The 27,220-nt window shown below is 39.3% G+C and overlaps 1 protein-coding gene and 2 pseudogenes across 3 annotated transcripts in view; 1 reads left to right on the top strand and 2 right to left on the bottom strand.

The window, feature by feature from the left end:
- Positions 1–27,220, bottom strand: part of SPATS2 (spermatogenesis associated serine rich 2) — a 135,436-nt gene that overhangs the window by 85,874 nt on the left and 22,342 nt on the right. The gene's annotated exons all lie outside the window — the stretch shown is intronic.
- The window catches only part of LOC111174031 (cytochrome c pseudogene), a 46,737-nt pseudogene continuing 22,083 nt past the window's right edge, over positions 2,567–27,220 (bottom strand).
- The window catches only part of LOC149747992 (large ribosomal subunit protein eL34 pseudogene), a 15,293-nt pseudogene continuing 1,504 nt past the window's right edge, over positions 13,432–27,220 (top strand).

The following is a 27,220-nucleotide window of genomic DNA, read 5'->3' as shown; positions in this document are numbered from 1 at the left end:
CACAGAGACAACAAAAGTGAGCAATGCTGCTGGAAAAATGGCACTGAGAGATTTGCTTAATGCAGGGTTGCCACGAAGCTTCAATTTGTAAAAAATGCAATATCTAAAGCAAAGTGCAATAAAATGAAGAGATGCCTGCAGAAATTTTCCATTTTACAAGACAAAAAATTTCTAGAGATCTGTTCAACAACTATGTAAATATACTTAACACTACTGACCTGTACATTTAAAAATGGCTAAGATGGTAAATTTTATATTACATACTTTAATTTTTTTCTTAATTTTCAGGAATATACTGATTTGGAAAAAAAAGAAAAAGAGATGAAAAATGTTAAATGTGGATGGATTAGCATAAATCCATCACTACTCATGGAAATCCAAGCCAAAGCACTGAGGTTGAATATATAGCCTTAGTATAGATGCAGTATAGTGAGCGGATAAGTGAGGGCTTAAAAGCCAGACTGCCTGGGTTCCCATCCCAGCTTTACCGTCTCCTAGCTAAATGACTACAAGCAAGCTACTTACCTTCTCTGTGTCTCCATTTCTTTATCTGTAAGATGCAAATAATGCTAGCATCTTCCTCACAGGACTGTTATATGGTTTAAATGAGTTCATACAGATGTAGCACTTAAAAGAATGCCTGACACTTATTGACAACCAGTCAATAAACACTGGCTGATATTAACTGCAAGATGTGTCTCCTAAAACTAAAAGGTGTTAAGAATCATAGATTATACAAGTTACTTAACAAAAACTAATGGGAACTTTACCAAGACTATGGGTTACTAGCAGTAGGTCATAATTTCAGGTATTGTTAGAGCTTTAGAATGGCAACTCCATCAAATTTAGATGATGTATAATTAGGAAATCAGAATGATCCAAAGTACTCTAAAGATATAGCAGGTATAATTTTCAAGTTTTGGGGTATATAACTTTTCACACCGGCATGCATTATAAGGACCTGACAACACTAGCAAATAAAAGGTAAATTGGGCTATACACAAAGGTACCTGTAGTTATTTTAAATTGAAAATACAGATTGTTACAAAATGTACCTATGAATAGAACCAGAAAAAAAGGAAGGACAGATGAGGAAGGAAGGAAACATAAGAAAACTAAATGCTCATCTTCAGTAATAGGACTGCCCCTAAAAAAATTAAAAAGTCAGTACAGCCATGCTATGAAGAAATATGGAGTTTAATACCAGAATAAATGGTTGTAATTACCCATGGACAGCTAGAATAGGGAATCGTGGGGGAGAGGGCAGAGAAAGCAAGACTTTTTTTAAAAAATTATTATAAGCTTTGTGATACTATTTGACTTCTTTTTCTTTTAATAAATTTATTTATTTTATTTATTTATTTATTTTTGTGGTACGCAGCCCTCTCACTGTTGTGGCCTCTCCCGTTGTGGAACACAGGCTCTGGACGCGCAGGCTCAGCGGCCATGGCTCACGGGGCCAGCCGCTCCGCGGCATGTGGGATCTTCCCGGACCGGGGCACAAACCCATGTCCCCTGCATCGGCAGGCGGACTCTCAACCACTGCGCCACCAGGGAAGCCCCTACTTATTTTTCTTTTTGGCTGTGTTCGGTCTTCGTTGCTGCGCGCAGGCTTTCTCTAGTTGCAGTGAGCGGGGGCTACTCTTCGTTGTGGTGCATGGGCTTCTCATTGCGGTGGCTTCTCTTGTTGTGGAGCACGGGCTCTAGACATGCGGGCTTCAGCAGTTGCAGCACTTGGGCTCAGCAGTTGTGACTCAGAAGCTCTAGAGTGCAGGCTCAGTAGTTGTGGCGCACAGGCTTAGTTGCTCCGTGGCATGTGGGATCTTCCCGGACCAGGGCTCCAACCCGTGTCCCCTGCATTGACAGGCAGATTCTTAACCACTGCGCCACGAGGGGAGCCCACTATTTGACTTCTTATACCATGTACAGTCCAGTCCTCCATATCTGCAGTTTCTGCATTCTCGGATTCAACCAACCGAAATCAAAAATACTCAAGGGAAAAAAAATCCAAAAAGTTCCAAAAAGAAAAATTTGATTTTGCCACACGCCAGCAACTATTTACATAACGTTTACATTGTACTGGGTATTATAAGTAATCTAGAGATGATTTAAAATATACAGGAGGAAATGTTTAGGTTATATGCAAATACTATGCCATTTTATATAAAGGGACTAGAGCATCTGCAGATTTTGGTATCTGTGGGGGGTCTTGGAACCAATCCTCAGCAGATACTGAGGGAAGACTAGACGTTTATACTTAGATTAAAAAATACTTAGCCTATTTTATGCACTTTGAAACTACTAAAACACTGTTTTTTACCCTGACAAATGTCCAAAATGATTACACACACTGGTAGTAAGACTATGGAGAAAACAGGCTACCTCACATCTAAGTGAGAATGTAAATTTGTACAATACCTATGAAAAACAACTAGACAGTAGTTATCAAAATTTTAAATACAGGCACTTCCTTGGTGGCACAGTGGCTGAGAATCCGCCTGCCAATGCAGGGGACGCGGGTTTGATCCCTGGTCCGGGAATATCCCACATGCCATGGAACAACTAAGCCTGTGTGCCACAACTGCTGACCCTGCACTCTAGAGCCCACGAGCCACAACTACTGAAGCCCATGCTCCACAATAAGAGAAGCCACCACAATGAGAAGCCCGCGCGCCACAACGAAGCCTTGACCCCGCTCGTCACAGCTAGAGAAAGCCTGGGCGTAGCAACGAAGACCCAACACAGCCAAAAATAAATAAATAAATAAATTTATACCAAAAACATTTTTTAAATACATATACTATTTGACCCAGCAAAAGAATTTCTAGGAATTTACCCTACAAGCATATCTGCAAATATGTGGAAAGGAATGTTCAAGGTTATCAAATGAAACAACATTTATTAGAGCAAAAGATTGGAAACAACTTAATTGTCCATCAATGGAACACTAGTTTAATGAATTATGGTTTATTCATACAATGAGATACTATGCAAATGTTTTTGAGGAAAGAGAACGTTCTTTTATGTATTGATATGATATATTGTTAAATGAATATGATGGGGAGAATATATTTATACTATCATATATACATAAATATTGTATATCTGGAAGGATAAACAAGAAACTAGCAACAGTGATGATCCGTTGAGGAATGGAAACTGAAAAAATAGGAAACTCGGGTAAGAAAGACTTTTCAATTGGCCTTTTTCTATTTTGGCATTGGAACCATACAAGCATCTTATCTAATCAAAAAAACTGTAATACTTTTTTTTAAAAAGATTCCCTTCCTAGTAAATTAAACCAAAGCTGAAAACCCTCAGTTTAACCTAAATAACATTTGTTTCAACTTAGAAATCCAATCAACGGGTTCAAGAAATGTGTCAGTAAGAACCTACAAACACTAACTTCTAGATCTGCAGAATAACAACCAAGAACAAGAAAATGGGGAGTTCCAAATAAAAATATTTTTCCTGACTTTTAAAGGTTTGGGTTATGAGAAAGTAACCAAGAGTTCTTATTCCACAATATCATTTTTGCCAATAATTATTCTCATTAACTTTATAAAGGAGTATGAAAAAGGAGAAGAAAAAAAAGAAAAAGGAGAGAGACCCACAGTAATACAATGATATATTCTAAAAAATAATTAGGAACAAAGGAGATGATTTCCTTAGGTCAAAAAGGTGAATGTGAGACATTTCCATAAGTCTGTTTTCTCAACAAAGTTTTTATTCATTGGCACTAACTTTCCAATCCATATGTCATTCTAACCCCAAAACTCCCATAATTATAAGGTCTGATCACCACAAATTTTATTTTGGAAAATGGAATTTTCATTTAGAAAAACCAATAAATTCCTTTTTTAAAATATAAACCTTGAATTGGAACAACACAGAATTGGAAATTGGAATAAAATAGAATTTCTGGAAATTTAAAATACATTCTAAGTGGAAAATCAGAAACCATGTGATAGCACAACTCCTCTTACTACTATTAAAAGACACAGGACCCTCCAAATTGCTTAACATTAGTCATCAGTGGCAGCTGTAAGTGTGGGAGTAGAGGGGGCTCAAAAGGAGCAGAGCAGGAATACATACAAGTTTGTCTTTTCCTATTTCACTGCTAGCGGTGTGGTGAGTTGTCTGTACCCTCCTCCTCATGCAGGTGGCTGTAACCCAAGCCCAATCAAGCCAAATTATCCTCAGCTGTATAAATTCTTCAATAATGGTTTTAAACAATACTGATCATTTAATCCTTACCCCCTCCACACACATATAAACTCCATTCCTCCCATCTCCCCAAAGCACAGATGCACAAACAGCACAAGGGAATGGAGGCAGCTATTAGGCAAAAACAAAATAAGGCAATTAAGAGCTATATTCACTGATTCTAATCCATAAAGGGAAATTCACGCAAATAGAAAAAGTGATTTCTAATACACCTTCTAACTTGAAAAAATTATTAACTGATCAATTAATAAGTATTTAAGATAAATTACTATGTGCCAATACTTGACACATACTAAAATATGGATAAACCTTGAGGACATTATGCTTAGTGAAATAAGCCCGTCACAGAAAAGACAAATACTATATGATTCTACCTATATGAGGTGCTTAGAGTAGTCAAATTCATAGAGACAAAGTTGCCAGGTGCTGTGGGGTAGGAGAATGAGGAATTATTGTTTAATGGTACAGAGTTTCAATTTGGGGAGATGAAAAAGTTCTGGAGATGAACGGTAGTGACAGTTGTACAACAATGTGAATGTACTTAACATCACTGAACTGTACACTTTAAAATGGTTTAAATGGTCAATTTTATGTTACGTGTATTTTACCATGATTTTTAAAAATTTTAATGCAATAAGAAAAAAAATTATGAAAGAAAAAATTGACTGCTTGACCCAGCAAGAAACTCCTAAAAGAAGAAGGGAAAAAGAAAAAAAAGCACGAAAGCACAAACATCAATATTATCAATATTAGGAATTTTTTTTTAAAAGTATAGATCTTACAGACATTAAATACAAGACAAAAATAGAGACAACCTTATGTCAATACATTTGAAAACGTAGGTAACAAATTTCTTAAAAAACACGTTACCAAACACAGGCAAAAAATAGTAAATGTAAATAGTAACTATCTCTAAAAGTAACTGAGGTTATAATTTTAAATTCTCTCATAATGAAAAGGCTCTCATCTCTGATCTATTGATGATAGAGTGTAAATTGGTATAACTTCTTTGGAATATAGGCATTATTTTGTAAACTAGAACATTTATCAATCCTATGACCCAGAGATTACATTCCTAAGTACCAAGAGAAATTCTTGCTCATGGCACACCAGAAAACATGTAGAATTCATAACAGTAAGAAATGGAAACAACCCAAATGTCATCAACAGGAAATGAATAAACTGTGATGAATCCACTAAATGAAGTATTATATGGCAGAGAAAAATGAGTCAACTATTACAACTGTACACAACAATATAGATAAATCTTAGCAACATAATGTAAAGCATTAAAAAAGAAAGAAAAGAAAATCAATTCCCAGATTGCATACACATATTCTTTAAAAAAAAAAACTAAATACAACTAACACTAGACAATATATTATTTAGACACACACATACACCTGATAAAACTATTTTTTGGAAAGAGTAAAAAAAAAAAAAATTAGAGTATTTACCTTGAAAGGCGAGAGGAGAACATGTAAGACTGTCAATATTCAATATTAAACTTCTCAGGTTAAATGGTGGGTTCATGAATATTCTATATGATATTTTTTAAAACCAAATACACGACATAAACAAAATGATAAAAATACATGGTAAAGTTTTTTTTTATAGGGCCATCTAGGGATGTGGAATAACTGATTCTCACACACTGCTAGTGGGAGTGTAAAAATCTATTTAGTAAAATCTACTAAGGCTGAACATAAGCATATCCTACAACCAGATGTCCTACTACTAAGTATATGCTCAACAAAATGCATGTATATGTGCACCAGAGACATGTACGAGAATGTTTATAGCAGCACTATTTTTAAGAGTCCAAAACTAGAAACAAATGTAGACATCTATCAATGACAGAATGGATAAATAAATTGTGGTATATTTACAGAACAGAACACTATATACCGCAATACAGAAAAAGAACGAGCTACTGACATAACGGATCAATTTCAAAACCAATGCTAATAGACATATATACACTACCATATGTAAAATGGATAGCTAGTAGGAAGCAGCCGCATAGCATAGGGAGATCAGCTCCATGCTTTGTGACCACCTAGAGGGGTAGGATTGGGAGGGTGGGAGGGAGACGCAAGAGGGAGGAGACATGGGGATATATGTGTATGTATAGCTGATTCACTTTGTTATAAAGCAGAAACTAACACACCATTGTAAAGCAATTATACTCCAATAAAAATGTTAAAAAAAAAACCAATGCTAAGAGAAAAATGTCAGATGCAAAAGAGTGTATGTTGTATGATTCCATTTATATGAAGTTCATACATAAGCCAAACTAATCGATAGATAGAGGTCACAACAGTAGCGGGAAAGAAACTGGGTCAGGGTACAGGAAGGCTTCTAAGATCCTGGTACTATTCTATTATCATGATCTGAGTATTTATTATACAGGTCTGTTCACTGTGAAAAAATTCATCTAGTTGTACCCTTAAGCATTTTGCATTTTACTTTATGTATATTACATAAAACTTTAACAAAAAAGAAAATAAACTAAAGACATCCTTTTGCCTCTTAACGGCACAGTTTAACTGATACTCTTCATTCCCTCTGCCAGGCACTGACCAATATCCCTGGCTGAACACTGGCAGCTAACAGGTAACACTGACATTGGGGCATTCTGCTCCCCCTATACTATACTGAGTCTGATGTATTTGTTCTCAAACCTACTTAATTCCAGTTGTGTCCATAATTACAATTACATGATTGTAATGAAATACTAAATACATTAATGAACTACGAATGTAAGAAAAGTTGCTATTTCTTTGAGAACTAAGTTGCAGGCTCTGGAAGACTGAATATAAATCATTTGAAACACCGCCCTCGGGACTTCCCTGGTGGCGCAGTGGATAAGACTCCGCGCTCACAATGCAGGGGGCCTGGGTTCGATCCCTGGTCAGGGAACTAGATCCCACATGCATGCTGCAACTTAAGAGTTCGCATGCCACAACTAAGGAGCCCACGTGCCGCAACTAAGACCCTGTGCAACCAAATATTAAAAAAAAAAAAAATCCTCAACTTAATTGTGGGTGAGACACATAAATAACCTTGGGGAAAAATTAGAAATCTAGGAGGAGTCTATACTCATTGCTTCAAGTCTTTAAGAGTTCTCACTCCACTTAGAAAAACTGTAATTGGAAGTTGTAAGCAATGCATCATGGGCTGCAATTAATGCCAAATGGATGAAGAACTCTCATCAGCAGACTCATAACATAATATATCAGAAGGTTGGTGAAGGGCTTCCCTGGTGGCGCAGTGGTTGAGAGTCCGCCTGCCGATACAGGGGACGCGGGTTCGTGCCCGGTCCGGGAAGATCCCACATGCCGCGGAGCGGTGAGGCCCATGAGCCATGGCCGCTGAGCCTGCGCGTCCAGAGCCTGTTGCTCCGCAGCGGGAGAGGCCACAGCGGTGAGAGGCCCGCGTACCGCACACAAAAAAAAAAAAAAAGCTTGGTGAACAAATGTACATTTATTTGTTTTAAGCAAAAATAAAATGCTTATGATATGTATGTATCATTTTTATATCTTGCTTTAACCAATTTTTTCAGTTAATAGTAAACTGTGTAAGGTTGGATGGTACTGAATAAGACTTCTACTATAATCCAAGAAAGCTTGCTCTAATTACTTTTGGCAAACTAATACTATCTACTAGATAGATAAAGCTAAAATTTTAACTGTAGGGAATTCTCTGGAGGTCCAGTGGTTAGGACTCCGCACTTTCACTGCAGGGGGTATGGGTTCCATCCCTAGTTGGGGAACTAAGATGCCACCAGATGCGTGGCCAAAAAAAAAAAAAAAATTAACTGTAAACAAGTCTACTTATTAAAACGGCAAAAGAGAAATCAAATTCACCAAAGCTGAGATGCTATATTTAAAAGAATATGTCAGGACTTCCCTGGTGGTCCAGTGGTAAAGAATCCACCTACCAATGCAGAGGACGGGGGTTCGATCCCTGGTCCAGAAACTAAGGTCCCACATGCCATGTGCCGCAAACTACAGAGCCCACGTGCTCTGGAGTCCATGCACCCCAACTAGAGAGAGAAAACCCACACGCCACAACTAGAGAGAAGCCCGCGCGCCGCAACAAAAGATCCCTCATGCCACAACTAAGACCCAACGCAGCCAAAAATAAATTAAATAAATAAAATAAAAGAATACGCCTCTGGTGCCATATTAGCTATTATTGTTAACAAAATGGCAGCATAGTTACCCTATCTCAGCATAGTCTGGTTAATACAATAAAGGTCTTAGAAGAAGACAGTTGCTGAAAGGACCACCTGGGGCTCAAGGACCAAGGTCTGAGTATCACTGAACTGGAAAAACAATGGTCTGAGTGCTCTTGATAGAAGAAAACAGAAAAGATATTTTGCTAATAAATTTGCCTTGAGAGTTAAACTTTCTCTAAAACACAGTAAGTAAAATTTCTTCCTGGAATCTGATACAAACCATGGGTTTCTGAAAAAAAACAATTCTTGTTATACATTAGCATCCAGTTAGACTGAATTCCGGCATAATGGTCTCTTACCAGAATTCTTTAAAAGCATTGATCGAAAGCATTAGAGAGCCCTCAGTGATAGTACTCTAAAGCTTCTCATTTCATTCATTATTCAACTAATATTCACTGAATGCCTACTACATTCTAAGCCTTGTGTGAGTCTGACTGGGAGGGTGCTGTTTCAGATTCAGGGGAAAATTATGGTATATCAGAATGCAGGGGCTTAATGAGAGCAGGTGGTGGAAAAGTGGCAGCCAAACCCCTTACCTATTCAACTGAGCAGTCTGACAATAAAGGAATGAACAAAATAGAGTATTAGCCAGAGTTCTAGCAAGGCCAAGCAAAAGGGGTTTTCCCCTCAAGGGTTTACCCCTTAAAAAGGAATGCTTTTTCAAAGAGGAGAAGGAAGGAACCCTCCTCCACTGTTGGTGGGAATGTAAATTGGTACAACCATCATGGAGAACAGTATGGAGGTTCCTTTAAAAACTAAAAATTGAGCTACCATATGATCCTGCAATCCCACTCCTGGGCATATACCCAGAGAAAACCATAACTCGAAAACATACATGCACCCCAATGTTCACTGCAGCACTATTTACAGTGGCCAGGACGTGGAAGCAACCTAAATGTCCATCGACAGAGGAATGGATAAAGAAGATGTGGTACATATATACAATGGAATATTACTCAGCCATAAAAAAGAATGAAATAATGTCATTTGCAGCAACATGGATGGACCCAGAGACTGTCATACTGAGTGAAGTAAGTCAGACAGAGAAAAACAAATATCATATGATATCACTTATACCTATATGTGGAATCTAAAAAAAAGGTACAAATGAACTTATTTACAAAACAGAAATAGAGTCACAGATGCAGAAAACAAACTTATGGTTACCAGGGGGGAAGTGGGGGGAGATTGGGATTGACATATACCCGCTACTATATATAATACAGATAACTAATAAGGACCTACTGTATAGCACAGGGAACTCTTCTCAATACTCTGTAATGACCTTTATGGGAAAAGAATTTTAAAAAGAGTGGATGTATGTATATGTAAAAAAAAAAAAAGAGGAGAAGGAAAAATCAAACATATTAATACTATAAAGAAGGGCTTCCTTGGTGGCTCAGTGGTTAAGAATCTGCCTGCCAATGCAGGGGACAATGGTTCGAGCCCTGGTCCAGGAAGATCCCACATGCCACAGAGCAACTAAGCTCATGTGCCACAACTGCTGAGCCTGTGCTCTAGAGCCCGTGAGCCACAACTACTGAGCCCATGTGCCACAACTACTGAAGCCCACATGCCTAGCGCCCGTGCTCCACAAGAGAAGCCACCGCAATGAGAAGCCCATGCACCACGACGAAGAGTAGCCCCCACTCACCGCAAATAGAGAAAGCCCACGCGCAACAAAAAAGACCCAACGCAGTCAAAATAAATAAATAAAATTTTAAAAAATAAAAAATACTACAAAGAAGAGTAATACTTACAGAAGTATAAAATAACCTAAAGGAGAGGAAATATCAAAGATAAAATTAACCTTACATTCAGATCCAATTAATCTTCCTTTGATGCCTAATATGTGCTAGGAAATGTACTAAGCAATTTCATACACATTATCTTATTTAATCCTCACAAAAACCTTGTGAGGTAAAAGAAACATACTTCTGAAACAAAAAACACAGAAAGATATACATCTCTGTATAGAGACAGAAGAGGGGAAGATGAGGAAGGTCATACCAAATGACTCCAATTATTTCAGTAATAGAAACAAGAGGAGAGAAAGCAGGGAAGCTTGAAGGCCTGAGAAGAAGAGATAAGAAAACTAATACTTACTGCCTACCATGTGCTATTACATCATTTATATACAAATTTCATGTAATCCTGTTTAGTATTTATGACTCATTTAATTGAAGAACTTGAGACTGTGAGAATTCCCCAAGATCTAACAGCTGGTAAGTGGTAGGGTGGTGATTCAAACCCAGGTCTATAAGACTACAAATTCTGTCTCTTTCTACGATACCACACTGCTGCTTCAAAATCAGGAAAGTGCAAGAGAATACATATGAGAGGAATAAAAAGGTCATGAAGCAGCAAAGGTCCAGTTAGAAGCAGACAGCATGAATTTGGAGTAGATAATGCCAACTTTGTGCCCTCTCCCCCTGGGTTCAACTGCCCAGGTAAAAAGTATTTAACATTGGGAAGTTGCTAAAGGTGTAATAATATACACTTTTAAGAATTAAAATTGGGCAGGAGACTTCCACTTTCCTTCAAATTATTACTATTGTTCTTTACTAACTGAGTATCTACAAAATATTATGCACTTGGTAGTCTCCTTGAACTTGCTACCTAACCATTTGAAGCTACAGTTTAAGTATCTGCCAATGGTCCAAAATTCAACACTAACCTGAGTAAGTGTTCTAATGTTGATCAAAATACCAGAAAATATCCATCTAAGAATAACTTAATTTTCTTTCATTTTGAAAACTGACTTTATTTACAAGGAATGAGAGTTAAGTCCCTAAGACTAACAGACATAGGATTGTTGTCAAAAACCAGAATGCAGACCCATTTATTTTGTTCTTTTATGAAAGACTGTGAGAGGCTTTGAAATGAACCAAGAAGATCACTTGGCATCTTCAATGGAAAACTAGACACTGTGTAATGTGCACCTTCCCTAGTTACCTGATTCTACAAGGTCTGCATTCTTCATGACATTTGAGCTGTTTTATAATTGTAAGTTATAGTTAAATGATAGCAATTCAAAGGATTCTTGTCCATACACTTACAAACAAATTCTGTCCAGTGAGAGAGGAATGATTTTCCCCACGTCCCTATGGAAAAAGACAGTTTTGCATAGATTTGTAAATTCATTTCAGCATACCTGATCCTATACACGTGCAGTACTTTGAATTCTCCTTTGAACTACTTTTAACATCTTACAGGTTCTCCCATTAATTAATGAGTTAAATAACATCTTTTACATGTGTTCATTTTACATTTATATGAAAATCAGTATTCTGTCTAACTTTTTAATAATGAATTTTATACAACATGTAGTATATGCCATGGAAGATGAAAACTTTAATGCAAAAGCTCAAGGGAAGGAATCATCCTTTTCCACTCATACACATATTTAAGGAAGGCCAAACAAAACTTAGGCCCTGTCTCTTCCCAGTTCTGAAATTTAAGACTCTAAAAAGCACAGTCATTGTTGATCATTCTTGAAAGAGCCCATAATTCACAAAAGAATTCTTTGAAAATTATATTTCCAGCTGCTTTTTTCCCCTAATGCATAGTGTAAACAAAGCACTGTCTCAAGAACAGAGTTTCATCATTTCAGAAATGCTTAAAATCTTTTGTTTGAACTACTTTTGTTAATTATAGTCACTTAAAAAAATAGATGGTTACTCAATATTCTGTAATAACCTATATAGGAAAAGAATATGAAAAAGAATGGATATATGTATAACTGAATCACTTTGCTGTACACCTGAAGCTAACACAACATTGTAAATCAACTATACTCTAATATAAAATAAAAATTTAATTAAAAAATAAATACATAAATAAAATTTACATTCAATTTTTTAAAAAAGATGGTACATCTTCATATTAAGCTAAAAATCTACATTTGACAAATGTTTTTTCTGCTCCAAAAGATTTTTTTGCCAGTCAACAACTGTACAATCGTAAAAATATTAAATACATTTATTTGTTGTTTTCAAAATAATGGTTGTCTTCTATTGGTATATGTCACATGAAAAATTAAATATTTTTTAACTAACTTGATTCAAATATACATAAACAGCTTAAAGAAGCCAAAGCCAGAAATCAATACACAAACCAAACATTAAATCAACAACATATTTTAAATTCATTAATGCAGCGGGAAAAGGCATATCAATGCTCAGATCTTCTGGCTTCCAAGTCCCAAATTTAAAACAGCTCTGAAACCAGTAATCTCTATGGAAGCAGCTTTTATCCTCACTCAGGATCAAACTAATCCCCAGACACTCTGAGGTAAGAAAGAGTAAAATCAAGTTGCACCAAAAATCTTTACACTCAGCATTCATTCAGATCTTCCAAACCACTTTCATGGCTTGTAACATGCCAGAAAAATATTATTCTAGCAAGTAATTATTTTGTCCAAAAATGAACAGAGCAATTTAAATTGGAAATAATTTGCTGCCCATGCCATTCATAAATCCACGCTACTATAATTTTTTTTTTTTTTTTTTTTTTTCCCGGTACGCGGGCCTCTCACTGTTGTGGCCTCTCCCGTTGCGGAGCACAGGCTCCGGACGCGCAGGCTCAGCGGCCATGGCTCACGGGCCCAGCCGCTCCGCGGCATGTGGGATCTTCCCGGACCGGGGCACGATCCCGCGTCCCCTGCCTTGGCAGGCGGACTCTCAACCACTGCACCACCGGGGAAGCCCTACTATAATTCTTAATATGAATGGATAATGCATGTAGCATATCATGCATTAAATATTCTAAAAGATAAGTTTTCATCCAGTTGAAATTAGTTAAGTAAATACTGGCCGATTAAAACGCATGAAAAGTTAACTCTTCCTTCTCCCTCCCCATCTCTACTCCCTCCAAACCAACAGGAACATTTCAGATGGTAATGTGTGTCAATTAGAAGTAAAGAAAATGCGGATAAACAAAACAACTGGTGAAGGTACAAAATGCCAGGCCCCAAAAGAGATGTCACCACTTCCAAGTTGCAACTGAAGTTAAAGAACTATAGTGGGAAGTCTTCACCATTTTCAGTAATTCAAAATAAGGTAGGTATTGTCCTCCTCCTTGGGAATGTAACTCTTTCCAAAACTTTTCTGACTCTTCTCGAGGCTCTTAAACCTCGAGCATGTGTTGTAGGATTCTATTAAAGCTTTGTAAGAGTATTGTTCAAATACCAAGTAAAGAAAATAACCGAATCGTTTAAGATAAAAGTTAATAGGCTTTTCTCTCTACCCCCAATTCAACAATGTATAGATCTGGATACCAAGGGGAAAAAAAAGGTAGATGATTAAATGCAGGCATTTCTTCTTCCCAGAGTAGGAAGAGCAATATGGCAGTATTTCTTTAACAACTTCCTATTCACTAAGCCATCTTCTTTTTTCAGATCATCAGAGAATTTGGGTAAATTTCTCATGATGTACAAATCCAGAGAGCAAGGGAAAAAAAGAAACACCGGAAGAAAAAGAAAACAAAGTGGGAAGAACACAAAAATGCAGTATTCACATTGCCTGGTTGACCATAAACAATAAAGCGAAATATATTCACTGCCACCTTCTTTTCATCTAGAGAGAAAAGGAAAAAATAACACAATAGCCTCTACAAATATATAACATAAGATACCCCAACTTTTCCAAATATTTCACCTCCGGAGCCAGATCACTGTGCTAAGGTGAGCAAAGTCTCTTCAGATGGGTTCAGGCAGTAGAGTGCTTCTAAAGACCATTCCCTAATGCTATTCAAAGTTTCTTATAACCTGCTTTACCACCTGCTCTAGAGCCCCCAAATTTAAAATTACTTCTATCACCTACCCCCTTTTCAAAATCCCCCTTAAAGGTATCTCTTAAGAAAGCTAGCTAAATTCAACTGAAAGTATAAATGACAAACAGGTACACATACTCTTTAGCCCTTGGAAAAATGTTATTCATCGATTCAAACAAATCTCTGTGGCAGACTTTTTAATAGTTTGAGAGTTTTTCTTCTTTCTTTGTTCCTTTCGTTTTCTCTTTTTGGGATGGAGGCACTGTTATACCTACTCTCACACAGAAGAAAGAAGAGAAAGAGAAAAAAATGCCAAGTCCAAAGTTCCCATGTCCTATCTCTACTGAAGAAAAGATGTATTTGTTACTGTGAAGTCTCCTTCCACAGCTCTTGACAAATCCATCCTTCAACATTAAATCATGGGAGGTGACCTCCTACTTCCACCACCCCCATGAACAGGAAAGAGAAAGCCTGCCCTAACAAAGTGTGACCCACTATATGCTAGCTTCCAAAATTTTTTGATAGGTATATGTGTGGGGCATTTTGTGTTTTAAAACATCTTTGCAAATTCTTTGATTTTACTCCCATCAAAAACACAGAGTCTGGGAATTCCCAGGCGGTCCAGTGGTTAGGACTCCACACTTCCACTGCTGGGGGCCTGGTTTTGATCCCTGGTTGGGGAACTAAGATCCCACAAGCCGCATGGCGCAGCCAAAAAAAAAAAAAAAAAAAAAAAAAATTAGGTAGGGTCCAATTCTCCTCCCCACAACGAGAATGAAGCAGAAGTGACACTGAGCAACCTCGGAAATTAGGTCATAAAAGGTGATAAAATCTCTGCCTGTGCCTTCCCAGTTCAGGCAAGTTTGCAGTCCTGAATTACCACATAAGATATCCAGCCACCCTATATCCCTGATTCTGGAGAAACCATGGGACAAGGCCTCAGAGGGTTAGAGACGTCCGAGGGGTGCCAGCTGTTTCAGTCTTCCGAGCTCTGCCACCAGACTTGTGAATGAGGAATCCTTGGAGATGACCCCAGGCTCAGCTACCATCTGCCTCTAACTGCGTAAGAGACTTCAGTGAGGAAGCCTTTTAGATGATTCCAGTCCCACCTATCATCTGATTGCATCCTCATGAGAAACCGTGAGAAAGAACTGCTAGCTGAGCCCAAACATCAGAATCATGAAAGATAAAAGGAGTGTTGTTTTACATCACTCAATTTTGGCATGGTGTGTTACACAGCAAAAGATAACCAAAACAGACTTTGGTATAGGGAGTAGTTTACTTCCATAACAAAAAGTTAAAATGTTAAGCTTTGGGACTGGATGGCAGGAGAAAGCAAGAAGGGCCTTGAAAGTGTTAGTGAAAGCCTGAAGGGTCTTAAGGACACTGGTAGGAAGCTGTCAACAAAGACTTAAAACAGGGATCACCAAACTACAATCTACTGGCAAAATTCAACCTGCTGCCTGTTTTTGTAAATAAAATTTTATTGGAACACAGTAACACCCATTTGCTTACATACTGTCTACGTCTATGGCTGCTTTCTCACTATGACAGCAGAGTTGAGTAGGTGTGCCAGAGATCATAAGGTCCAAAAAGCCTAAAATATTTATGATCTGGCCCTTGACAGAAAAAGGCTGCTAATCCTCGGCTTAAAAGAAAGTGAGGAGGGACTTCCCTGGTGGCGCAGTGGTTAAAAATCCGCCTGCCAATGCAGGGGACACGGGTTCGAGCCCTGGTCCAGGAAGATCCCATATGCCGCGGAGCAGCTAAGCCTGTGCGCCACAACTACTGAGCCTGCACTCTAGAGCCCACGAGCCACAACTACTGAGCCCACGCACGTAGAGCCCATGCTCTGCAACAAGAGAAGCCACTGCAATAAGCCCACGCACTGCAACGAAGAATAGCCCATGCTCGCTGCAACTAGAGAAAGCCCACTCGCAGCAACAAAGACCCCAGGCAGCCAAACATAAATAAATAAATAAATTTAATAATCATTTAAAAAAACATTTTAAAAAAAGGAAGTGAGGAAAGCCGTATTGGAAGCTATAGAAAAGGAGAATCTTATTAGATAATGGTGGAAGGTTTAGCTAAGCTGTCACCTGGATCTGGGTAGAGATTTCCAGGCAGAATGTCAAAAGTATCAACTGCTTTTTTTTTTAAGCTGTGTGCCACAAAGTACAGGTAGAGAGAGATAAGAAAAGAAGGAATTATATAATTTTCAAGCAGAATATAGAGGACATACAAAGGAGTCAGGACTTGCTAGGTCCAAAAATAAATGTTTCTTATTCCCAGGCTCCCCATACAGCAAACGGTTCTCAAATTAAGAAATGCCCTCTGGGCAAAGGTCAAATCCAAGGCAGTGTCAGGGAAACATGGCCTAAAGATTAAATTTTTGTTTAGGCCAAGGGTTGGCAAACTTTTCCCATAAAGGGCCAGATAAATATTTTAGGCTTTGAGGGCCATACACAGTCTCTGTTGAACATTCTTCTTTTATTTTTTAACAGCCCTTTAAAAATGTAAAAACAGGGGCTTCCCTGGTGGCGCAGTGATTGGGAATCTGCCTGCCAATGCAGGGGACACGGGTTCAAGCCCTGGTCCAGGAAGATCCCACATGCCGAGGAGCAACTAAGCCTGTGTGCCACAACTGCTGAGCCTGCGCTCTGGAGCCCATGAGCAGCAACTACTGAAGCCCTTGAGCCTGGAGCCTGTGCTCCGCTACAAGAGAAGCCACCGCAGGGAGAAGCCTGTGCACCGCAGTGAAGAGTGGCCCCTGCTCGCCGCAACTGGAGAAAGCCCGCGCACAGCAGCGAAGACCCAACGCAGCCAAAAATAAATAAATAAAATAAATAAAAATTTTAAAAAAATAAAAATTTAAAAACAGAGAATTCCCTGGTTGTCCAGTGGTTAGGGCTCCGCGCTTCCACTGCAGGGTGCATGGGTTCGATCCCTGGTCAGGGAATCAGATACCGCGAGATGCGCGGCGTGGCTCAATAAAAAAAAAAAAAAAAAAAAGGTAAAAACAAATCTTAGATCACTGGCCATAGTCTGCCTACCCCTAGTTAGGACTCCAAAGAGATTTTAAGGTGGAGTCTCACAGATGCTTTCAAACATTAGGCCTTCTAAGAATATTAAAGGTATTGTCCCACAAAAGGCTCAAAGGAAGCTGACAGGGTTCAAGACATGCTACCCCAAAATATGGCACCATAGCATATTGAATATTTTAAGCTGAAGAATCTTGAGAAAAGATCAGAAAGAGGAAGGTCACTCTGTGGGGGTCTCCCCCCACCTTCTCCCCTGAAACAAGTCATAAAACCCTCATGTAAGAGGTACCCTCCCTATACCTGGAAGGAGGGAGCATCTGTATCTCCAAAGACAAAGGGACAAGGAAAGGAGTCCTAACAAACAGGCCTTGCTATATTTCCCCCAGTTTACTACACTTACTTCATACTCTTTGATCTATCATTTCTCCACACTGTCCACTCTTCATTAAACCTAGCATAAAAATACTCAGGTTCAAACATTTCTTTGAGTCTTCATTTACACCTCCCATTTCACATAAAATTTACATCAGATAAATTTGTATACTTTTCTCCTCTTAATCAGTCTTTGCCAGTTTAATTTTCAAACCCAGCCAGGGACCCTAAGAGGGTCAAGGAAAACTTTTTTCTCCTCTACAAAGCCTAAGGGAGAGAAGGGGTTATATCAATGTGTAAATGTGGCTTTTGTCTAATAGAGTGAACCCTTCAGTAAGAGTCACAGAGAATTTTACGTGCAGAAACATTGTCATCTTGCACTAAAAAGGACAGAGACAGTACAAAATGAAAAAAGCCTTTTGGGACCCCCACCCCACCCTGCCCAAAGTTCTGTGGGCAGGAGACAGGCTGGGAAAATTACTTACCTGCAAACAGAGAATACACTTTATGGGAAAGGAATGATAATTCAAAGGGCAAAACCAAGAGCCGTAGAGGATGGTTCCTAGGCAGTAGGGGCTGAACCCTAATCACACAACTAGCAATATGTTGGCTGGATTTCAGAACTGGTATGGACCGGTGACTATTGTGTTCCTTACATTTTTTCTTTATTTTTGAACAGGAGTGTCTAAAGTTGTTATCTTAGGCCCATCCATTATTGCATATTGGGTGGGCTGGGTATGGAGAAAGATAAGGTGATTCTTTAGTCCACAGGTCTTCAAAGTGAAGGCAAGGGTACTCAAGGAGCTATACCCAAGGAACTAATATATCCAAATAGCCTTATCTGCACCTGGATCTGATTTAGATTACAAGATCCTGGATCTCTAGCCTGAGCCTGATGCTGTACTAGATAAAACTCTGGAGGCTTTGAGAAGGAGTGCTTGTGTTTTGCATGTGGAGGAAGATAAATACCGTAATTTGTAGCCAGAGAGAAGACTAAAGTGGCTTTGAAATAAGTCTGCATATTCTTGACACTCCTCCCAGCAAGAGGTGGACTCTAATTCCCTTCCCTTTGAATGTGGATTGGCCTTAGTGACTTGCTTCTTTTTCTTTTTTTTTCTTATAAATTTATTTATTTTATTTATTTATTTTTGGCTGTGTTGGGTCTTCCACTGCTGCGTGCGGGCTTTCTCTAGTTGCAGCGAGCGGGGGCTACTCTTCGTTGCAGTGCGTGGGCTTCTCATTGCGGTGGCTTCTCACTACGGAGCACGGGCTCTAGGTGCGCGGGCTTCAGTAGCTGCGGCGCGAGGGCTTCAGTAGCTGCGGTGCGCGGGCTCAGTAGTTGTGGCTCACGGGCTCTAAAGCACAGGCTCAGTAGTTGTGGCGCATGGGCTTAGTTGCTCGGTGGCATGTGGGATCTTCCCAGACCAGGGATCAAACCCGTGTCCCCTGCGTTGGCAGGCGGATTCTCAACCACTGCGCCACCAGGGAAGTCCCAGTGACTTGCTTCTAATGAATAAAATGCAGTGGAAATTGACACTGATTCTGAATTTAGGTCATAAAAGACAATATAGTTCCCTTCTGGCTCTCTTACTCGGAACAAGTACTTTTAGAGCCCTAAGCCTCCAGGTAAGAAGTCTGGCTACCATGAAGCCCCTATGTTGGAAAGACTATACAGAAATAGGGAGAGATATCAAGGATTCCCAACTATTCCAGCTTCTACCTATTTGGACTTCCCTGCTCAAGTGCCACGCTTGTGAGTCTGGTAGGAAGCCTCCGAAATAACCCCAGGCCCATCTAACTACCAGTACATAAGAGGACTCATGCAAGAATCACTTAGCTGAGCCCAGTCAACACCCAGAACCATAAGAGTTTTATGCCAAATTTGGAGTGGTTTTGTTCCTTAGCAATAGATGACTGCAACAACATGCCTGGAGACCCTAGCCTGAAATGTTAGGAGGTGAAACTTAGCCTGCCTTTCTATATTACCAACCAAATAAAACAGCATTTTTATGCTGCCCCCAACTCCTTCTTCTTCCCACAGTAGAAATATTTGATTTGACCACGGTAAAAAATATTTTCATGGCTGATTTAAATGTATACAATTACAATGTGACAAGTATTATGTTTCAAACTGTATGTCAGTCTAACTTTAAACGTTACTTGAAAGCACCTACATTTACACACACACACACACACACACACGCACACAATGGTTTGCTGCTTCCTAGCATATTATTTCACTTATTTTACAAATGTTTTTTAATAATTAAGTAATTTGAGACTGGTAGTCATACTACCTCCTCTGCAACATAACACTAATGTGTAGTGTTTTAAAAAGTGGTTATACCTGCAGCAGAACTAGAATAATCGTCACTAATATATAATAACCACAATTTCTAAGGTCTCTTCATTGCTAAATGCCATGATCTAAGTTCAGAGAAAATAAATCTTTTACATTTGAAGATATACAATTCAATATGTTTTAGATCACTGGCAGGGAATTTAACGTTCTAGCTCTTAAAAGAAACAATGGAATATGATGTTCACAGATTATAAACATGGTTAAGCTCAACTTCTGCAGTGAAACTAAAACAGCTGAGCCAAGAACTAATTGGACCTCGCAGAATGGCAGAAGGGACTCCGGAATAGGAAGCGTAAAGAGGCCTGAGGTCAAGATAACTTACTCTGAAAATGTAACCACTTTCTCCATCGTATAAACACTTCCAACTAGACATTTTAAGGAAAAAAGCCTTAATCCTCTATGAAAACAAATAACTAGGACATCCTAAATTATTTAGCAGCAGTTTAATTCACCTTTTTTCACTCTTTCCTAGACTGTCACAGGTTTGGTTTTCTTTTTTTTTTTAGCAGGCAAGCACTGAGAAGAAAAAATCAAATATAATCACTTTGAGAAGAAATTTTAAAGAATAAAATATATGTTCTGCTTCAGATACGATTCTTTGAACACTGAGTAATACGTATACCCCCCAAGTATATACATACCCAGCATATACATTACATATGCCCAAGTTCGGGTAACTAAAAGGAAAGAGGTCAGTGTGCAGAAGTCTATTTAACCCATAATATGGCTGATTTTAAATATCAGTCTGGGTTCTGGGTCCTGATAGCAGAAAGTCATCTAATACAAAGGGAGAAGAAAGATTCTCTCTTGCTCACAGGGCAGAAGTTTAGGCTCTATACAAATTGCGGAATAAGTAAAGGTCATTCTTCCACAGAGAGTCCACAACTACCTAATTCTTCCTTTCTCATTCAAAAGTCCCTCAGTAAAACTGACTTCAGGTGTCAGAAAAACACTAAACTCATTCAACTAAGTCACATTAAAGAATGAATTTTTGAGAGCCCCTAACCTTTCCATGAGATAAAAGACTGTAAACAGTATAATGCAATATAATGGGAAAAATTCTGGTTTCCCCAAAAAATTTCCTTTAAGCTCTACATCAAAGAGATGGGGCCATTATATTTACCACTGGATCCCTCAGCACCTAGTAGTACAGGGATAAGCACATTAGTAAGCACTCGAAACTCTGCATAAATGAATATTTTGCTTTTATTCCCCATATAAGAAATATGCATTCTAGTTCCATTCTATCAGTAATGAGCTACATAACCTTTGGCAAGGTCCTGGATCTCTCAAGCTTTAGTTTCCATCACACAACATAAAATGAGGTGAGGTGCGGACTGGGGATGAGGATTAGATAACAAGTCTCATGAGGCCAGTGACTGTCTTATTCACCTCTGGATCTGTGTCTAACGAAGTGGCTAGGGCACATTCAAATATTTACTGGACAAAGTTTCTTCCAGCTCTAGGACTTCCCTGGTGGTCCAGTGGTTAAGAATCCGCCTTCCAATGCAGGGGACGCGGGTTCGATCCCTGGTCAGGGAACTAGGATCCCACATGCCACAGGGAAACCAAGGCCATGCGCTGCAACTACTGAGCCTGCAGGCTCTAGAGCCCACGCGCCACAACTAGAGAGAAGCTCGCGTGCCACAACTATACCTGACACAGCCAAATAAATAAATAATTTTTAAAAAAGGTTCTTCCAGCCCTGACCCTATAATTCTTCGTTTTTAACCAAAAAAAGGTTCTTCCAGCCCTGACTCTATAATTCTTCATCATTTTTAACTTAGCTTTTTCAGCATACAGTATTATAGTCCACTAAGCAGGAGATTTAAGACTCCTCCTCTACACTGAGATCAGTTCCAGTAAAGGCCTTTTAAAACAAAACACTTCTAAAATCTTCTCCACCTCTCCACACAGGCACTTTGTGCGATTGATATTATTTATCTACTGGATGCAGCTTTTAGAAAGATAAGATTTGGACAAAGACAGGATGCCAGAAGCAATACAATTTTCCAGATTCTTCTGAATTGGTTTTATTCCAGTTTGATTTTATTATGCTACTTAAAACACTATTAGAAGTACCTGGAATAATCAGGTTAATCCATCTGCAATCCAAAAATGTATTCCAAAGTCAAATATTATTCTTATTATCTATTCCATATGCCCATCCTTTAGCAAAAATGACTGAGAGCTATATCCATTTATTTAAGTTCATGTTTTTCACAGCATGCAACCAACACTACCACCTACTCATTATTTAGAGTCCTTTCTGTAGCACTATTATAAAAGGTTACATTTAAGAGGACCTTGGGGAAATCCCTGGAGGTCCAGTGGTTAGGATTCCCAGTTTTCACTGCCGAGGGCCCAGGTCCAATCCCTGGTCGAGGAAATAAGATCCCACAAGCCGAGTGGCGTGGCAAAAAATATTAAAACTTTAAAAATAAAGGACCTTGTGCCTTTGGAACACTATCACTCCAAATTAGGTGTAGCCTTCAAAAAGTCGGCACATCTCTGCTATCAGGTAGTAATGAGCATAATAAATTCAAGGACTTCAGCTAGAACAAATTATTATGATGGACATATTCTCCAATTATTGAAGTCTAATAACAACTTTTGAAATATTAATCTATATCCTCAGTAGCAATGTACAGTCTGTACCCTGACAATGAGCACTTACATTATGTCCATTCAATCACCCACTAGGTACCAGACACTGTTCTAGCCCAGGGGTCAGCAATCTTTTTCTGTAAAGGGCCAGACAGCAAATATTTTAGGCTTTACAGGCCTTACAGTCTCTGTCGCAACACTCAACTCCACTGTTGTAGTGTGAAAGCAGCCACAGGCAATACAATAATGAATGTGCATGGCTATGTTCTAATTAAACTTTACTTACAAAAACAGGCAGCAGGCCATTTTTAGCTTGCCAGCCCTTGTTCTATGCCTATGGGGAGACAGCAGTGAAACAAATTTTTTTAAGTAAAGTTAAAATTTTTTAATTAATTAATTAATTAAAATACACCTGCACACACACAGCCTGTCAGATGCTAATAAGTGCTATGGAGAAAAGTAAAGCAGGATCAAGGTGGTAAGGACACTCAGGACTTCACTGATAAGATGACATCTGAGCCCAACACCTAAAGAAAGAGGAAAAGCCATGCTACCTCCATAGAAAAAGCATTTCAGGAAGAGGTAATGGCAAGTATAAAGGCTCTGAAGAAGAAACAACCTGGCTTCTTAAAAAAAAAAGCAAGAATGTCACTGTGGCTACAGGGACGTGAGCAGAGGAAAGAGTCATAGGAAATTAGGCCAGAGAGGTAAACTGAGGCCAGGTTCTTTACAATCTTTTAAGGCCACTGTCAGAACTTTGTTTTTTACTCTGAGATGGAAAGCCCCTGGAAGGCTCTGAGCAAAGGAGTGACAACCCGACTTGACTTACTTTTTAGGGAATTGTTCTGGATGTCTGCTGAGAACAGACTGTACAGAGATAAGGGCAGAAGTAGAGAAATCAGTCAGAAGGCTAATGCAATAATCCAGGAAAGAGAGAACAGCAGTTTGAATCTTGGTGGTAGCAGTAGAAACGGTGATCAGCTTCAGCATGTATCCTAAAGGTAAAACTAGATTAGATGTGAAATGTTACAGACAGAAAAGCATCAACTAGGTTTAAGGCTCGAGTAACCAGGAGAGTCTCTATTTCCTGTTATGGGGACGACTGTGGGAAAAATCTTGGGGGAAGCATATTAAGTTCGAGATGCATAACAGACACCACATAGAGATGTTAGGTGAGCAATGAGATACACAAATTTGGAGTTAATATACTTTTACATTACGATTATTCCCAGTACGTTTGATCTCTCCAACTGGGTTATAAAATCCTTAAGAATAAAACCAGTGGACTTCCCTGGTGGCGCAGTGGTTAAGAATCTGCCTACCAATTCAGCGGACACAGGTTCAGTCCTTGGTCCAGGAAGATCCCACATGCTGCAGAGCAACTAAGCCCGTGAGCCACAACTACTGAGCCTGCGCTCTAGAGCCCACAAGCCACAACCACTGAGCCTGTGCGCCTAGAGCCCACGCTCCGCAACAAGAGAAGACACTGCAATGAGAAGCCTGTGCACCGCAACGAAGAGTAGTCCTGCTCGCCGCAACTAGTGAAAGCCTGAGTGCAGCAACAAGGACCCAATGCAGCCATAAATAAATAAACAAATAAATAATTTTTTTTAAAAAGTGAAACCTCATTTTCACTTTACTCACAGGTATTATCCCCAAGACTATTTACTTACTTTATACACAGTTTTAATAAGATTAGATTTCTAGTTTCTGAATTCATAAACGATAGAAGCAGCAAACTTAAAATGGTGGTGCCAGGGGGTGGAAGACAGCAGCTAAAACTGACAGCTGACAAAGGAATACATAGAAATTATAAAATGCTGACAAAAACTAGAAATATCCAGCATTCCAAGATTACAGTCATCCCTCAGTATCCACTCAGGGGATTGGTTCCAGGACCCCTGCAGATACCAAAATCCTCGGATACTCAAGTCCCTTCTATAAATCATCACAGTATTTGCATATAACCTACGCACATCCTCCTGGATACTTTAAATCATCTCTAGATTATTTTTAATATCTAATACAATGAAAATGCTATGTAAATTAATCGTAAACAGAGTGTAAATGCTATGTAAACAGTTGCCAGCCCGTGGCACATTCAAGTTATGCTTTTGGGAACTTTCTGGAATTTTTTTTTTTAATATTTTCAACCTACAGTTGGTTGAATCTATCCATGCAGAACCCACAGATACGGAAGGCCGCGTACATTTACTCTAAGAACAAACAGCTGTACATATATGTCATTAAGTCAGCAATTCCTGAAAGTGTTTGTTATAGCACAAAATACTTCTAATTATCTTTAGCGACATTTAATGTTATTAACGTTTTAAATGACATATTTTTAAAATATTGCTAATAAAAATGGAAGAAATGGTATTTAAAAGAGTAAACGTAATTTATTTGAAAATTTTATGTATGTGTTATTCTCACAGGATTTGTTAGGGAGCAGATAAAATTATACACATGAAAGTCATTTAATAAACATTACTTGGGACTCGCCCTGTGCTAGAAATGGTAGATATAAGAAAAAGCAAGCCACTGTTCAAGCTCAAGTCTCTTCTTGAGAGATAAAAACATAAACAACTAATTATAATACAATGTGATCAGTGGAATGAAAACAGACTTGGGATTAAGACATCTGGGTTTGAATTTTGACGCCATTCTTGGCTTACAGTTTGAGCTGCTAACTATGTATGCTTAGCTTGCCGACCATTCAAAACCAGGCAGCAGGCCAGGCCTATGAGCAGCAGTTTGCCAACCTCTGTTGTACAGGAATATTGGGGATAAAGAGAGTGATCAGAATAGCTTATTCTGTGCCCTGTTCCCCTGGCTAAGATAAGGTTTGGGAGTTGCAGAGGCAAACATGTAACTGGACATGTAACTTTCCTCCCTATTCTCTTTGCCTGGCTAATTCCCACTCATCTTTCAGGTCTCTGATCAGATGTCACTAACTCAAGAACCTGCACTCTTCCCCTCCTTACCCCCGAGACTGATCCAGTGCTTTTTCTACAGGCTTCCAAAAAGCCCTCACTACTTCTATCAGAGCCTTCACATTAAACTGTAATCTCTGTTTAACTGTCTTTCCCGCTAGACTGTAAATCCAGGTAAGGAGGAACCTGTCTACTTGTTCCACATGATCTCCCAAGCATCTAATTCAGTGCCTGGCACATAGTAGATGCTAGGAAATATCCACTGAAATGAGTGAATCCAGCAATAGTTGAGTCTCCCATCCAGCAACAGCTCTTTCAGGAACCTGTCAGGACACAGATCCTTGGGTACTGACAGGATCTGTTCTCTCCTTCCAAACAGTACTTTCCTCTCCCCTCCCAGGACACAGGTCAAACTCTTTCCCTCTTCTAACTCCTCTGTTTCCTCGGCCCGATTGAAGGAATTGAAAGCTAATTCTGCCTGAAACCTCTTCCCTCCCTTCCCTTTCCAACTCTAAAGCTACACCTCTCCACTTCCTTACTGTAATCGTGCTGTCATTTCCCCAGCAAGCTAGTAACAGTGTCATTTACCAGTTTCCAGGATATGTAGGATATTTAAGAATAGGGTACTAAAAACATCCAAATATTCTACTTTTCAGTAAGAAAGGGGAGAAAACAGAAGCAGGGAAGGTAAACAACAGGAAATAGAACAGGGAATTCTAGTTTTTGAAGAGATGGATTAACAGCTTTTTACTGCAGGTCACTTTGGTCCCAGGAGTAGAAAGCAAGTAACAGAGCTCCAGCTGTGCATTCCCCCAGCCTCTACACCAGCACCAGTAGTCAAGGAACCCTTTTACCCTGCAGCTTCTTCCCATATCTCTATCCTGCATCTACTTATACTACAATTTGCCTTGAAACATCAAGACTAATCTCATTATGATCTCTAACCCTACTTATATCACTCACTACAAGAATCCCAGGACTCTGGAGTCATTCCAAATCCTCCAACTCTCATCCCCATATGGCTAAGTACACCATCTTTCATGAACCAGCCCCCTCTCCCACTCGTCCCTCAATTCCTGAAATCCTTCCATCATATCCTCTGGAACTCATCAGCAAAACCCCCTATATCTTCAACCTCTTGTGTGAATGGTCCCTTCACCTTTTTGCTCTAATTGAAATCTAACTGTCGAGGCCACTGCTCTCTCTACAGTCCTATCTGTGGTTGTTTTCTCTCCCACACCCGTTATACTACTGGGCCTGGGGGTAGAAGAAGGAGGTACTCACCTTGTACCTTCTTTCTGCTTCCAGGTTATTCCCCTTTCTTCCTTCCCAAAAAAAGCCCCTGTCAGACCATACCTCCACCTCCCCACCCCTCTGCTACATTTATCTGGATAAGCTGGGTCACTTCTTCTCAAACCTCAAAGCTTTTGGTTCCTACCTCACTGGACTGTCATAATTCCAGGTGATTTCAAATGTTCACCTAGATGACTCTTGTGATACTCTGACCTCTCAGTTCCTTGACCTCCGCACATGCAATGATCTTGTCCTCTACCCTACTTTAGCCACTCACTCCCTTAGTCAATATCCTAGAACTTGTCAGTATGATAACTACAGTCCTTCCATGATCTCCACTTCATCTGCATCCCGTTCTCCAATCACCACT

This window comes from Delphinapterus leucas, chromosome 11, assembly GCF_059928025.1.
Source record: "Delphinapterus leucas isolate spDelLeu-1000000601 "Yukka" chromosome 11, BTC_Dleu_Yukka2, whole genome shotgun sequence".
NCBI classification, from domain to species: Eukaryota; Metazoa; Chordata; class Mammalia; order Artiodactyla; family Monodontidae; genus Delphinapterus; species Delphinapterus leucas.
Note: the sequence above shows the minus strand (reverse complement) of the source record. Positions and strands in the feature narration are given on the sequence as shown.